Genomic DNA, 13,961 nt, shown 5'->3' with positions numbered 1-13,961 from the left:
ATGGTGACCAAGGGTTCTTAATCTAACTCTGAGGCCTGATCTTTCTTACCCATTCTATACCTGGGATTTCCTCACGTCTTGAATGGAATTATGCAACCTCTCTTTTCCTACTTGAGCACTATGTTGGGAGGACAAAGGGAGTTAATGTCCATGTAAGCAACACATTAGACAGGCTCAGAGTGGCACTGTCAACACACTTGTTTTGAAAATGTGAATAAAGGGGCACCTGGGTGGCTCAGGTTGAGCATCTGCCTTTAGCTCATGTCATGATCCTGTGGTCCCTGCATCAGTCTCCCCCCTCTGCCTATGTCTCTGCCTCTCTCTTCTCTGTGTCTCTCGTGAATAAATAAATAAAATCTTAAAAAAAAGAAAGTGTGAATAAACATGAAATAAAAATACAACTGAGCTGTATTATAATATCTGAAATCGCCCTTTCCCCCTCCCTTTGAAGGTAATATTTATTAAGTGCACCTTAATCTCAAATTACAAAACAGAAAAGTCCAGCTCAGGTTTATTATGATAGAAACCAATCCCCTAGATGGAGGTCTTCCCTAGGAGAAGAAAGAGCAAGAGATTACTATTGTATGTCTGCTATGTACCAGCATGGGTGAGGCCCTTCACATGAGTGATCTTCAGGCGGAGCCACACATGGATGCATCTTGTCTATGGTCCCTAACTTTCCCCTTATGATGTCCTTTGGAGCCTCTAGGAAGTTCTTTTCCCTTTGTCTTGTCTCACCACTCAGTGCTCAATGGATGCAAGACTTCTCACCTCCTTCCTTGCCATCCCTATACTTTCTGTATCCCATGCCTTTTTACCCTGCTATGAGTCAGGCTTATATATTTAAAAATATCATCCCCATTAAAGTATTAGTAGAAGATACTGATATTATGAGGACTTTGTATCTTAATATGAATAGTAATTTTAAAGCTGAGCATTTTAGATAATAGCATTTAGGGGGAGAGAAATTTGGAGGACAAAGTGGGTTATGTTGCTACTTCTCAAGTGTCAGGGCATATAATATTTTTTCTACAGGGCTTACTCTGCTTACATCATAATGCCAAGCAACTTGTGCCATAGTTTGACTCTGTGGGGAAGGTGAAATTTCCATCATCATTATCAATTCTCCTGTGCCTGAGTGCGGTAAGACAATGACCTTTTCTGGTGTTAAAATGGGACATTAGCAAAAGTAAGACCAGTGCTGGAGAGAAAAGGTCACCTGAAACCAAGGTGGGTTACTTGTTTACTTGTGGGTTCCCTAGCTTTCTAGATAAGTGGAGCTAGTCTCAATAATAGTATCCCCCCCCCCAACTCAGTTATTGGCTCTGGATTTCCAGCCTACTGAGGCAGTCTTTGGTAAAAGGATAATGAGTGATGATTTTGACCTCAAATATTGACACTACTGTCCCTGTCTTAGACTTGTTCATTTAGGTTTCAAGAATGTTTTCTCTTTGTACAGCTGAATAATCCATTTCATCTACTGTGATACACATTTCAATTATAATTATCATTACTCCAGTGTCTTTTCCAAGTACTTACGGTGCAAGGTTCCATTTTTCTTAAAAACCATTGTGAAGACTGAGAGACCACCACAAACACCTTTCCTCTACGCTGAAGTTCTGGTTAAAACATTTTGCTGTAGGAAGTGTTCATTTTTATGACCTGAAACTACATTCAAGTAATTGGGTTTGGGTTTCAGCAACAATGTCAAAGTACAACATCAACAGAATTTATTTGCTTTTGTTTTTTAGGATTCTTACACTGGCTCCAACTTGGAGTTGAATTTCTCAATTAATCTTTTTTCCCAGACAAGGGCACATTTCTTAAAACTGTATTTTATGATTTTATAATTTTAACATTTCTGATGAGGAACAAAACCTTAGGCAAAACACCAGCAGCTCTAAAGAAACCTGTTATTTAAATTTTATATTACAAAACAGGCTGAGAATCTGAAAGATATAGAATCTGACACTTTAGTAGGTACAAAGTAGTCAACTCAAAATGTGAGTGATTGATCCAAAATGATTAGAGGAGAAACTAGAATCAAGTTGGTTGAAATTTGCATGACCCCTGTGGGTTTGTACAGAATGTTATTACCTTGAGGAGGGGGAGACTCTTTCCTTATGGAAATTTATTTAAACGAACTCTAACTCAAGCAAGTGCTGCACACTTTTTTTTTTTCTTCTAACTAGCTTTTGCTTTGTTTGGACTTGGCAGGTATCAGTAGAGAACAATGACCAGGCAGATGCCTTTTCATTCCTTCTTACCTCGCCCCTTCTTCTACACCTTTGCATGCCAAGCCCAAACATTAATTCATTTTGACCTTGTTTACCTCTTTGTTTTACGAGAACAACGTTGAACCTTACCTCGTTGGCAATTTAGATGATTTTCCTCTTATGGCAATTAAACTGGGATAAGCAACAAAACAGATTTTGAAAATAAAGCAGCATTTTTCAACACATGTTTCCTTGAACACCAGATTCATTATATTATCTGGATCAAAGATTTGTGATCACATATGTGTGGTGAATTCTATGTGCAGCTACTCCAAGTGTGGTCCAGAACTGATGCCAGTCCACACTCTGTTTCCTGTCTGTGATGTGATACAAGCAAAAACTGATAATAAGCATTTCGAGATGTAAGTAGAAATTTGATATAATCTCACCTCCATTAAATCTAATAATAAAAATGGGCAGCCCAGGTGGCCCAGCGGTTTAGCGCCGCCTTCAGCCCAGGGCGTGATCCTGGAGACCCGGGATTGAGTCCCATGTTGGGCTCCTTGCATGGAGCCTGCTTCTCCCTCTGCCTTGTCTCTCTCTCTCTCTCTCTCTCTCTCTCTCTCTGTCTCTCATGAATAAATAAATAAAATCTTTAAAAAATCTAATAATAAAAATGGATTATATTTATTTTATTATTTATTGTTTTTGCTTCCATTTTCTAGTAAATTAATTTTATTATTTTTATGATAGTTTTAGTAGAGTCATACTCCTGTATGAACTGGAAAAAGAACCCAGAACCCATCCTTCACCACAGATAGTTAGAGAAACCTTGGTATGTTCTGTTATTCTCCCTTAGAGATTCACAGTGTATAATAATAAATTTAGCAAATTAATAATAAATAAATTAATTTAATTTATAAAAAATTAAAGACTCTTAGATGTCACGCAGTAAAGAGACCCACTTAACTTAGTGTTTCCAATGCTTACTAGGCTTTAAAACTTTTTTTTTTTCCTTCCAGGTTAGCTCTACTAACATTGTATGTAATTAATGTTCTACAGAACATTTTGGGAAGTGTAGAATTATGATGAGCACTGTCTGTAGGGCACTTTATATTTTTAAAATCACACTAATGTATTATCAAAAACATATCAAAAAATGGAGTCAGTAGGCAACTACCACACACTAGCATGATGCTACATTTTCAGAAATGTATGTTTTAGTTATTTAATGAGGACTTGAGAATTAGTAGTATCTATTTACATACTTCCAAGGCATTTGAGAGAGTTAATCTGTGTAATGACGAACTAATTTTATGTCAGATAAGGAATAAGAAATCAAAATGATAGGGGAGGAAGACTTTGTTTATTTATGTCAAAATAGAAGGACATTGAACTCAGTCTCCATGCAGAGTACAGTGGAGCTGGTTCTCATGCTGTGACTTCCCATCAACATTCATGCCTGTGTCGTTAACTATCTATAGTTTGGATGATATTTGGAAAATCTCCAAAAAGAGCCTGGAGATTTGGTTCACATAAACAGGAGGCTGATCATTGACATTCTGAATTAAGCCACACAAGAAATCCAACTTCTTGGATTGCCAGCGATATAGGGAATCACAACTACCTTAGTCAAGGGACAGCCTGAACACAATCAGATTGAAACTACAATAAAAAAAGCAAGAACATAGTTAATCCTTTCAAGTGAGAAGAGTAAAAGTAAAGGTGCAGAGGCAGAGCAGTGTGTGGAGATGCTTCCTGGGGACCATTGGTCCCCAACACCCAGTGGTGTGCTGTTTCCTTGGGGAATTGTTTCTGATCTTGGGGTTAGCTGTAGCCCTTCAGTGGTGGAAATATGATCATATCAGCGCTTCAGCCATGACAGATCTTAGATACTCATTAGTGATATCAAAGCTCACAGCAACTCTAAGGATTAAAATCAGATTCTTAAGAGCATAGTTGTGAAGAGTACACATTCCAGATGCAGGATTCTTAGGTTCAGATCCTGGCTTCTCCACTAACTAGCTGTGCGACCTCGGATAAGTGGCTAAGCTTTTAGTTCTGTTAGAGGACTGAATGAGATAATAAATGTAAAGTGCTCAGAGTGTTGTATGGCATGCAAGCTACATAGGAAGCCAAATTGTCAGCAGCTGCTTAGTAATCATGGCACTGGAAGGAGTTACTTCTGTCTGCAGGTTCTTTAGCGTTAGGCTGTGACCACATGATGCATTCATTTCAGTGCCCTTAGAGTCAGCAAGGAGAGACAGTCCCTGTCGGGTTCATGGATGTAGCTGGCTAACAGCTTCCAGTAGGTGATGGGCAAGCTTTCTGTCCTGAGAGATGTTATGCCTCTTCCTGGTGGTCCGTAAGCCAGTATTCCGATTCTTCTATTTGCTAATTTTAAAGTGCAGATCTAAGAGGACAACCTTATTATTATTTCCATGGTCTTAGAGATCATCTTACTGTTGCCCCACAATGTCCATGCTTCCCGGGAAAGATGTGTGTATCCAGACTCAAAGTGAATCTAATAGGGAAGGAAGACTGAGAATTCTATTAGTAAGCAACCCGTATTTAACAACATGGCCCAGTTTGAAGATTTGCAGAAACAAAACTCACAATTTCAGAAATGATCTATGGGTACGATTACATTTCTGCAGTTGCCTATTGGATTGAAGCCCTAGGATTTATCCAAATTATCAAGTGTCTATTTTGGTCAAATTTCAATTAATGTGATCAAATTTAGAAAAAAAAAATAAGCTTCAAAAAAATCATGTCCACCAAACAGGAATCTCAGCATTATCCTAAAAATTTTGACTCTTTTGCCAGACTCTGGCCAATATTTGGGTTTTCTGGACTTTGGGACCACAATCATCATACATTTGGGAGCTATGTTCAGTTATGGGAGTCTGTGGTGAGATTAGAAGTGAGCATATCTGTTGCTGTGAGGTTGCTTTTGTTTTACTATTAAAAATCAATGTCCATGATTGGCTGCAATATAGCAGTGAAAAATGCAGAGATTCACTCATGTATAGATCACCGTAGAGTGAGATCTTAAGAAGGGTAAATATTCCTATTCTTTATTATCCCCATGTAACACAGTAGCTAGATTGTGTGTATCATTCATCTCCCCTAAATTTTTAGATGAGAGTATATGAAAATAAACTTTTAATTAGCAATCGAGTGAAGAAAATAGACTTCTGTTCAGATATTGCATTATGTCCCCCCCCCCCACTTCTATCGCCTTTTAAAAATAATCTCCATCATTTCCACTTGGCAATGAGCCTCCAGGATCACACTCAAAATTAACTTATGGTTTTCATTAAATGCAGTCTAGACTGTCTTTACCCAAATCCGAACAAACAACTTGATTTGCCACTTATCCAAAACTTCCTCCTAAAGAGAAAAAGCGAAAGCATGTACGATTGCTTCTAAACCTTAGATGAGGTAAGTACAGTGTTCAATAACTTCATCAAATAAGGTCTAAATTTTATGGTGCAAATGCCAAGCTTCACAGGTCAGTGAGCTGTTTCAAATGGTACACAAGGCTGCCTATATCAAATTTGTACAGAAGAATTGATTTTGGTGGTTGGAATAAGGCCATTTTAGTCTTGCTGCAAGCTTTCCAGAAATAATGGTGCTATATTAGATGAGAAATTATAAATAGATTACTGTTTTTAAGTATTCTTCAGAATGTTAACAACTAATATAATGGACTTTCTATTGCAATCCTAAATAGCAAGTGTCAACCTGATTTTTAAAGTTCTCTACTGCCTCTCAGCAGTCCTGTGGATTCAGGGAAAGCTATGCCGTCTGGCTGACAGAAACGTGTTTTATTCTCACCCTTTGTTTCCTCCCTTTTGGGTCTGCTGTGCCTCTGTTGCCGGCCAGACAGCCAAAGCAGGCAGACAAGACCTTTGATGCCTGGCAAGTTGCGCTGCTGGGAAGTGGGGAGAAACATGTTTCCCAAATGGGCGTTCTTGGTGTGTTTGGATTTTGTGTGAGATAGTAGTCAGTGGAAAGTTGGTAGGTACTTGTAATGCATCATACTTGGCCTTATGGAATAAATTTTGTGCCCTCATGACCTTTTACCTGTGGGTCATCTCTCAGAATGGGTTTTTCCTAATATTTCAGCTTCAGCACTGGCTTTGCACAGTGCGTATAGGCACCACGTCTCTGCAGAGGGCTTTCCATCACAGTCTGTGGTGGTTAGGAATTGAATGCATCGAGCGTTCTGTACGTCTTAAAATACAGAGGCCTGTAGGAAAGACCTGTAGTTGCTTTAAGCAGACTTGGTCTCTTCTGTGTCTACACCTGTTACCCTTCCAACCAACATTCCTCTGTCACTTGTGTGCATGTGCATCTTCTTGACTAGGATGGGGATTCCTGCCAGTATCTAGCATGAGGTCTGGCCCATAGTAAGCGGTTTTGTGAAATGCCCAATTCCCCACACCTACTTTGGGGCTGAGGATTAAAATCTGGCAAAATCTGATTAAAAGTTGAAATATAGAATATTGGCTGATGTGAATGCGGGACTTAGAACTGAGTCGATGCAAAGCTAAAGCGGGAAGGAATCCAGAAATGTTTATTTTCTTGGAAGAACAAAGCAAAACTTTACTTCAGACCTTCCCAAGAAGGAGATGCATGCTCTCCCGGTGTAAACACCTTCCCACTGCCTTCCCTTCTGCAAATGAGGAAGTTGGATAGATCTCAGGGGTCCTTTCGAGCTGAAAACTTTTCAGCATCTTTGGCATAAGGTGCTAATTACTTTTTATTTTGCTTTCTTCTTTATATTTCACAGAGCTGATGTTCTCTTCGCTTTCCAGAATGTGCAAAAGTGCAGATTCAATCCAGAAGGGTTTTGTAAACCACGAAAGTTACAACAGACCTTAAGTACATCCAGGACACTGCAGGGAAAACTTCTGAATGTCATTTTGGGATTTTCAGTGCCCGAGTGTGAAGATATTTGCAACTGGCATATCAAATTACATGTTTCGTGTAAATACTAGTATCTGACGACTGCACTTTGAAATGTCAACGAAGAAAGGTAATTTTAATAGAATCAGCTCCAGTTGCCCTTCCATTATTACAATGACCTCTCACGGTTTATAGTTGTTTATTTCATTTAAGTAAAAAGCATCTCTCCTTTCTCAGGGCCTTTCATGCTTACTCAGGCGGTGGCTGGAGAGCCCGCTATTAAGGACAGTGTGGCCAGTCCAGTCGGTTGCAATGGAAAGTCTATTCTAGTGGTGCATTTCATCACTTAGAATAATAGCAGTTCTCAGATATTTAATATATTTTTCAGAGCCAAGGTGATCGGAATCCATTTAGGCAAGGCAGTGCATTATGAGAAAAAGGAGGCTCTGACTCTGTTCACAACAGCCATACATCGGAGGACCCTCCTTCCCTTGCTCCAGTTTGTGTTCCACTGCTGGTCCTTGCTCCTCTGGGTGGGGGTGTGTGCAGATTCTTCTGCCTGTTTTTTTTTATCATGAAAACCTAGAGCTGAAAGGGACCTCAAAGATCATTTGTAAGTTTGATGGATGAGGATGCTGAGGCCTGGGGAGGTCACACAACCTGCTCGAGGCCACACAGTTGTTTAAAGGAAGGTTGGATCCTTCTGTCTGGCTTGCAAAGGGGCAGTGGCAGTAGAGGTATTAGATTCCATATTATGTTTAATAATAGCAGAAGTTTCACTTCAGATTTTTCTCTCTTGTTTTGCAAGTGTGTGTATGTGTGTGTGTGTGTGTGTGTGTGTGTGTGTGTGTATCTGTGAATGTTACTTTCCCAGCTCTCCCATTTGCCTACATGGAAGGCTAATCTGACATCTTGTACAGAGAATTGGCCATTCCCTGCAAAATAAACAGTGCAAAGCAAGCAGCACAGGTATTTAGGGACATTCAAGTCCTTCGTGCTGCAAGCTTGCAACAGCTCAGTAACTGTGCTTGTCCTGATTGGAGAGGGAGAGGAAAAGGCGAGAAGAAGCTGTGTTCAGAAGCCTGGGTGCCATCGGAGGAGCAGTGGTGCAGTGAGTGAGTGAATGAGTGAGTGAGTAATAGCCTTGGCACTGCAATGGGTCTCTTTTTTTTTCCCCAGAAAATACAGAAATGCAGAATCACAGTCCCTAAAGCTCAGAGAGCCTGGCAGCCAACAAGACTTATTTCAAGACTCCAAGGAAAATGTCAACAAGGCACTGTGTGTCACATCAGAGGTCCCAGAGGACAAGCCATGCATCGCTTATGTTGCACAGAGACCCATGGGGACTTCGGCTGCAATCTCATGGTGGCAAGAGCTAGCCCTGCACAGGAACACCAGTGAGTATATGCCTGCTTGGAGGAAGCAGGAGTCCTGAGGGCTACTGGCGGGGGAAGACCTCAGCTTGTAAATCTCTAGATGTTGAGGGCCTATGTGTAGGAAGCTTAAAAAGACTAAATCAGACATGATAGAGGGCTGCCGTTTGACCTTGCCTATGACCCTGTCACCCTTCCTTTTTCCCTTTCTCCTTTTTTGCTACCCTTTCTGCCCCCAACCCTAACTAACTCATGAACTCCAAAGCTTGCAGAAACATTAAGAGGACCATTCAGTTATCAGGATGGCATCGTACCAGTGATCCTGAGCCACACTCCAGTTGTGAGTGTCAGAGCAGTTAAAGATGAAAACTGCTACCTGAGCAAGACACGGAGATACACATTCTTCCCCTCATTCTGTCAAGCTCCAATCCTGCTTCTCTTGCACTCGGGGATACCCTTACCCTTGTCTTCAGATGCTTATTGATGTGTGTGAGATGAATAACGCCATTCATTAATTGCTATTTGAGTCAGCCAAACAATTTTTTAAAGATTGTATTTATTTATTCATGAGAGACACACACACAGAGAGGCAGAGACACAGGCAGAGGGAGAAGCAGGCTCCCTGTGGGGAGCCTGATGTGGGACTCGATCCTGGGTCTCCAGGATCATGACCTGAACCAAAGGCTGATGCTCAACCACTGAGCCACCCAGGTGTCCCAACCATACAATTTTCTTTTGGGGGGCACCTGGGTGGCTCAGTCAGTTAAGTGTCCGACTTTTGATATTGGCTCAGGTCATGATCTCGGGGTCATGAAATTGAACTCTGTGTGGGGTTCTGAGCTGAGCATGGAACCTGCTTAAGATTCTCCCTCTGCACCCTCACTCCCCTGGCCCCTCTTATGTGTACTCTCTCTCTCTAAAAAAAATTGTTTTTTTTTTGTTTGTTTTTTTTTTTTGACAGAGGGAGTTGTGATCATAGATAAAAGGTTTTTGTCTTTGACTTTTAGGGTGCTCCTAGGAAAAGACCCATTTCGGGATACTACAAGGAGTGCTGTGAGGAGGTAAAGTTAGAAAGTGAGAAAGACATGAGGGGGGATTCAGGGCCAGGAGAAAAAGCAAGGGGAAAGAGATTTAAAGAATTACTCCCAGAGTGTGTTTGGCCCAGAGTCAGCCAAATGAGGTGAAGAACACAGCCTAGAGAAGTATTGCCAAGTCTGCCCCAGATTTCTGACAGCACCTGCAAGTTTGGGGGACCATGGGCTACCCTCACTTCAGACCAGCTGGCTACAAATTTGGGGGTCCCCCATGGAATCCCTGAAGTTTGTTAATTCACTAGGACAACACAGAATTCAGAAAGGTGCCATGCTTACAGTTGCAGGATTATTATAGCAAAAAGATACAAATCATTACTGGTCAAAAGAATATTTGCCTAGGGCAGACTCTGGGACTGGGAAGGTTCCAAACAGGTCCTTGGGGACACAACATTTTCCTGGCATCAGTGAGTGGCAGTAGGCAAAGAACTCTCAACCCAGGAAGCTCATACTAGCTTTGTGTCCAGAGTTTTTACTGAAGTTCATTATGTAGACATGACTGATTGAGTTATTGACCGCATAGTTGAACTCAGTTTCTTGTTCATCCTTCCCCGAGGTCAGTTGATTTCATGTGGCCCAAGCCCCAACTGTCTAACCCCATGGTTAGTCGTTCTGGCATAGTCAGCTCCAACCTTAATAGTCAGCAGCCAACCCTGTCTGCGTGGCTGGCCCTGCCTGCGTAATCTCTTTAGCATCAACCATCAGGTGTCTTGCATTAGCAAACACTATTATGTGTGGCCCGAGTGCCTGTCCCCCAAAATAAAGACATGTTTGTCACTCTGGAAATTGCCAGAGTTTAGAAGTTGGCTCTTAAGGAGCTGGGACAAAGGTCAGACCTTTCATTAGGTAGAACTAATTCTTTACTACACAGTTTGGGACTGCAGGTTGACCCAAAGCATATGCGTGTATATACCTGTGAAAAGGTGTGGCGCAGAGGAAGGGAATGGGTGGTGCGACCACAACACTGCACCTGCCACGGCCCAGAACCACACGAGCTGTGAACTGTTGAACTACTCAGATGTCATCTGAGTAGAAGTGAAAGATACAGAACATATGTGGTTAGGATGGTTCCATCTCTGGGCTTGCCCTATTTTTTTCTATTCAGATAGGTCCCCAGTGGGTAGAAATCTGTGGTCTAAGTTTCCAGCCTCAAAAATAAATAAATAAATAAATAAATAAATAAATAAATAAATAAATAAATATAAAAAATAAATAATAAGTTTCCAGCTTCAACTCAACTGAAAGCAGACTAATAAACCTGGTTAAAACCAGCTCTCAAAACTCGAAGTCCTTTAACAGTAAACTCCACAGAGGATAGGTATGGAAAAATTGCCAGTCTATCACCAAATTTAATTAGTACAGGTATTGTAATGGGCTCTGAGGTTTGCATTTTGCTCACTAAGCCCCTCTGATTAAGGGAACAGACAGTAATCTCATTCTACTCTTCCTTAGAAGCTGGAACAGACGGCCTCTCTTTGAGGTTAATACAAAGGAAGAGGCTAAGCTGAGTCATATCTTTTTCCAACTCTCCAGGTGATAGGGACTGGGTGACCTACTGGACTTCAAAGGGCTTCTCTTCATGAGAAGTAAGTGCAGGGAGTTAAGAGTTATCCAGAATAGGAAGAGACCAAGGTGAGGTTTCTCTCAGATCACCTGGAGGGAGGGTAGGAAGTAGGTGTGTAACACTGAGGCTAGCAGCAGGGAGAGAGAGGAAAGCTGGGCTCTGGGCATTGCATTCCTCTGTTACTTCTCAGGACTTTCAGTCAGAGAGACTGCTTTCCACCCTCTCTAGGGTGGTTTCATGCAACAAATACTGTGGGTGGTTTGAGGAGAACTAGATCTGAATGAGACTGTCCCACATACCAGCTGTGTATCCTTGGTCAGTCCACTAACCTCCTACCTCTCTTTTCTCACCTATAAAATGGGGATAAAAATATTCATCTCAGCAGGTTAGTATCAAAATTAATGCCCTATTGCATATAACAACCCCCTAGTGCACCGTCTTCCACACAATGGGCTCTCGGTAAGCAGGCTTTCCCTCGTCTTGCCCGCTGCCTTTTACCCCAGCATGTCATGTTGTAAGAACTCTTGCTACTTAAAGGCTTTTGAGCAGCCACTTTGACTCAGAATCTGCATTGTCTCCAGAAGTCTCATGCAGCCTGCAAACCCAACTTCTGCTTAATTGCTTCCTCCCACTGTTGCTCTTGGTAAGCTCTATATAACTCGGTTTGAAGTTTAACCCTATTTGCCCCTAGTTCTCCCTCCAGGGAACTGTGCTGGGGTGGCGGGGGAGGAGGGTGTAAGCTGTTTCTGAAGAATTGTGCAATTTAGGAAAATTAAGTTTCAGGCCAGCCATGTGGCTCTGACAGCTTATACTGCTCAGTACTTAGCAATAATGGAGAAAATGCCAGTAAAAATGACAAAACGGCAGAGCCCTGACCCACCAGGTAATTGTATATTGAATACATCTTGGCTCAAACCAGGGATGATTTTGCTTAAATGAACTAAGGGCAGAACTGCATGTTGTAAGTCATATGAAACAAGACCGGTGCGCTGGGTAATTAAAGATGCAAACTAGCAGCGTAAGATGTTTGCAGACGGAAAGTACATATCATTGGCTTTAAAGGGATGAGACGGGATGGGGGAAGGACCATTTCTATTTAATGAGTAGATTTCAGGCTTCTATATGGGTATGAAAAAAAAAAAAGGAAGTCATTCAAACCTAGCTCTATTTTTTTTTCTTTTTATATTAGAAGAAGAAAGATGACAGATACAGGTTGTCCAGAGCCCAGAACTGCTCTTATCATCCGGCAGATGCACAGAGAGGGGCAAAGAAGGTAAAGAGTCTGAAGGAGATAAGTGCAAAACCACAGAGTGAATTTGTGCAGGAATGAGGATTAGAGCCGTTAAGTGCTTTAGTCACTTGATCCTGCTAATCTTTGTTCTCTAATGTGAAGAATTCATGGGCTTCAGGAGGAGACTTCCCTTGGTTCTTATATGAAATCGGGACTGACTGTCATTGTGTAATCCTCACATATTTGCGCCCTATCTCTTCAGTAATCAGAACTAGGCAGCTGGAGAAGGCAGGCAGAGAGATTAGCTCTCCATATCCCCACACATTGTGTTTCTGTGTTGCAGCATCGTTAATTACCAAAAAGTAATTCACTGAATAGTACCCTAGTGGCTTGAAAGAGTTAATGCAGTTTCCAGAAGTGTCTAACCTTCTCCCAGAGAGTAGCTTAAGTACAGAGAAAATCTGGCTCAATAAATACTAAACAACAAGAATCAACTGATAAGGGTCAAACTCCACAAAACAAAATTGAACCCATGGCCCATTTAATCCAGTACCTTCTCAATAAATCCCCTTTCACCATAAAGCACTATTTGCCTGGTAATTTCCATGAATTGATGGCCATTCTTCCTTAATCCTTTGAGGTCAGATCAATACCCATTTATTCCCTTCACTCATGTCATCCACCATCTGTCTGCCATCCATCCATCCATCCATCCATCCATCCATCCATCCATCCATCCATTTATCCATCTGTCTTATTGAACACCTACTGCCCAAGGTTCTGTGATAAATAAGACACAGTCATTCTCTGTAAAGAACTTACTGGAAGACGGAGATGGGATGAAGTAGAATTGTATAACAGATTTTAGGAGAGGCCTACAGTCAATGATCATCATCTCTTTCAGAAGCCCTTGTGGACCAATATTCTCCCACAGGCTGGATAAGCTGCTCCCTTTATGTCCTCCCATATGACTGCATGTTTTCCTGTGTTGTCACTGATCACATTGTGCTGTAATTGTCTTTTTATTGTCTGTTTCCCCTACTGTGCTGTGGACTCCTTGAGGGCAAGGACACTGTTTCATTCATCATTTTATCATTCCCCCCCCCCCCCAGTGTCTACTCACTGGTTCTGAGAAGGCCTCAATAAATGTCCGTTGATGGATGAATGGATGAGGATAACATTATTTCGGCTGTTAACTGAGCTATACAAGGCATGGTTTTGAGCTACACATATAACCACATATTGCCTGACTATTTTTAAGAGGTAATAGCTGGGAACAGCCACAGAATCCCAAGCTGTCCTATTTATGGCTTAGGCAATGTTTAAAATTTGTCATACAACTGCTTTCATATTAAGAAATACAAATTCATCATGGATATATGTGTATCTGTACACAGATATGCTCTATGTATAGTGGCATCCTAGATAGTTTCCTTTAGCTTACGAATTATGTTCAGTCAACCCCGACATCCTGTTTATTTCACCACCTTCATAGCTTTAAAATCCGTCCAGTTCTCTCCATCCTCGCAGCCACTAACCATAACACAGGCCACCATTGTTTCTCATGTTGTT

General features: G+C 41.4%; 1 protein-coding gene and 1 long non-coding RNA gene across 3 annotated transcripts in view; one reads left to right on the top strand and one right to left on the bottom strand.

Annotated features, from left to right (window-relative positions):
• LOC140608084 (uncharacterized) overlaps positions 1 to 13,346 on the bottom strand; it is a 35,182-nt gene extending 21,836 nt beyond the window's left edge. Inside the window, exons 1-2 of one of the 2 annotated variants that reach the window (XR_012010067.1) lie at positions 13,212 to 13,346; positions 1,540 to 1,668 (exon numbers count right to left, since the gene is read on the bottom strand). This is a non-coding gene — a long non-coding RNA (uncharacterized lncRNA). The remainder of the gene's footprint in view (positions 1 to 1,539; positions 1,669 to 13,211) is intronic. The other variant, XR_012010066.1, reaches the window with a different exon arrangement.
• The window catches only part of LOC140608083 (protocadherin-8-like), a 121,482-nt gene that overhangs the window by 93,883 nt on the left and 13,638 nt on the right, over positions 1 to 13,961 (top strand). The window contains exons 5-10 of the mRNA XM_072782876.1: positions 1,036 to 1,230; positions 2,480 to 2,638; positions 7,015 to 7,260; positions 8,310 to 8,527; positions 9,511 to 9,564; positions 12,348 to 12,431. The gene's annotated coding sequence lies outside the window, so the exon portion shown is untranslated. The remainder of the gene's footprint in view (positions 1 to 1,035; positions 1,231 to 2,479; positions 2,639 to 7,014; positions 7,261 to 8,309; positions 8,528 to 9,510; positions 9,565 to 12,347; positions 12,432 to 13,961) is intronic.

The sequence above is a fragment of the Canis lupus genome, chromosome 17 (assembly GCF_048164855.1).
Source record: "Canis lupus baileyi chromosome 17, mCanLup2.hap1, whole genome shotgun sequence".
NCBI classification, from domain to species: domain Eukaryota; kingdom Metazoa; phylum Chordata; class Mammalia; order Carnivora; family Canidae; genus Canis; species Canis lupus.
The sequence above is the reverse complement of the archived record's forward strand: the minus strand, read 5'-3'. Positions and strand labels throughout refer to the sequence as shown.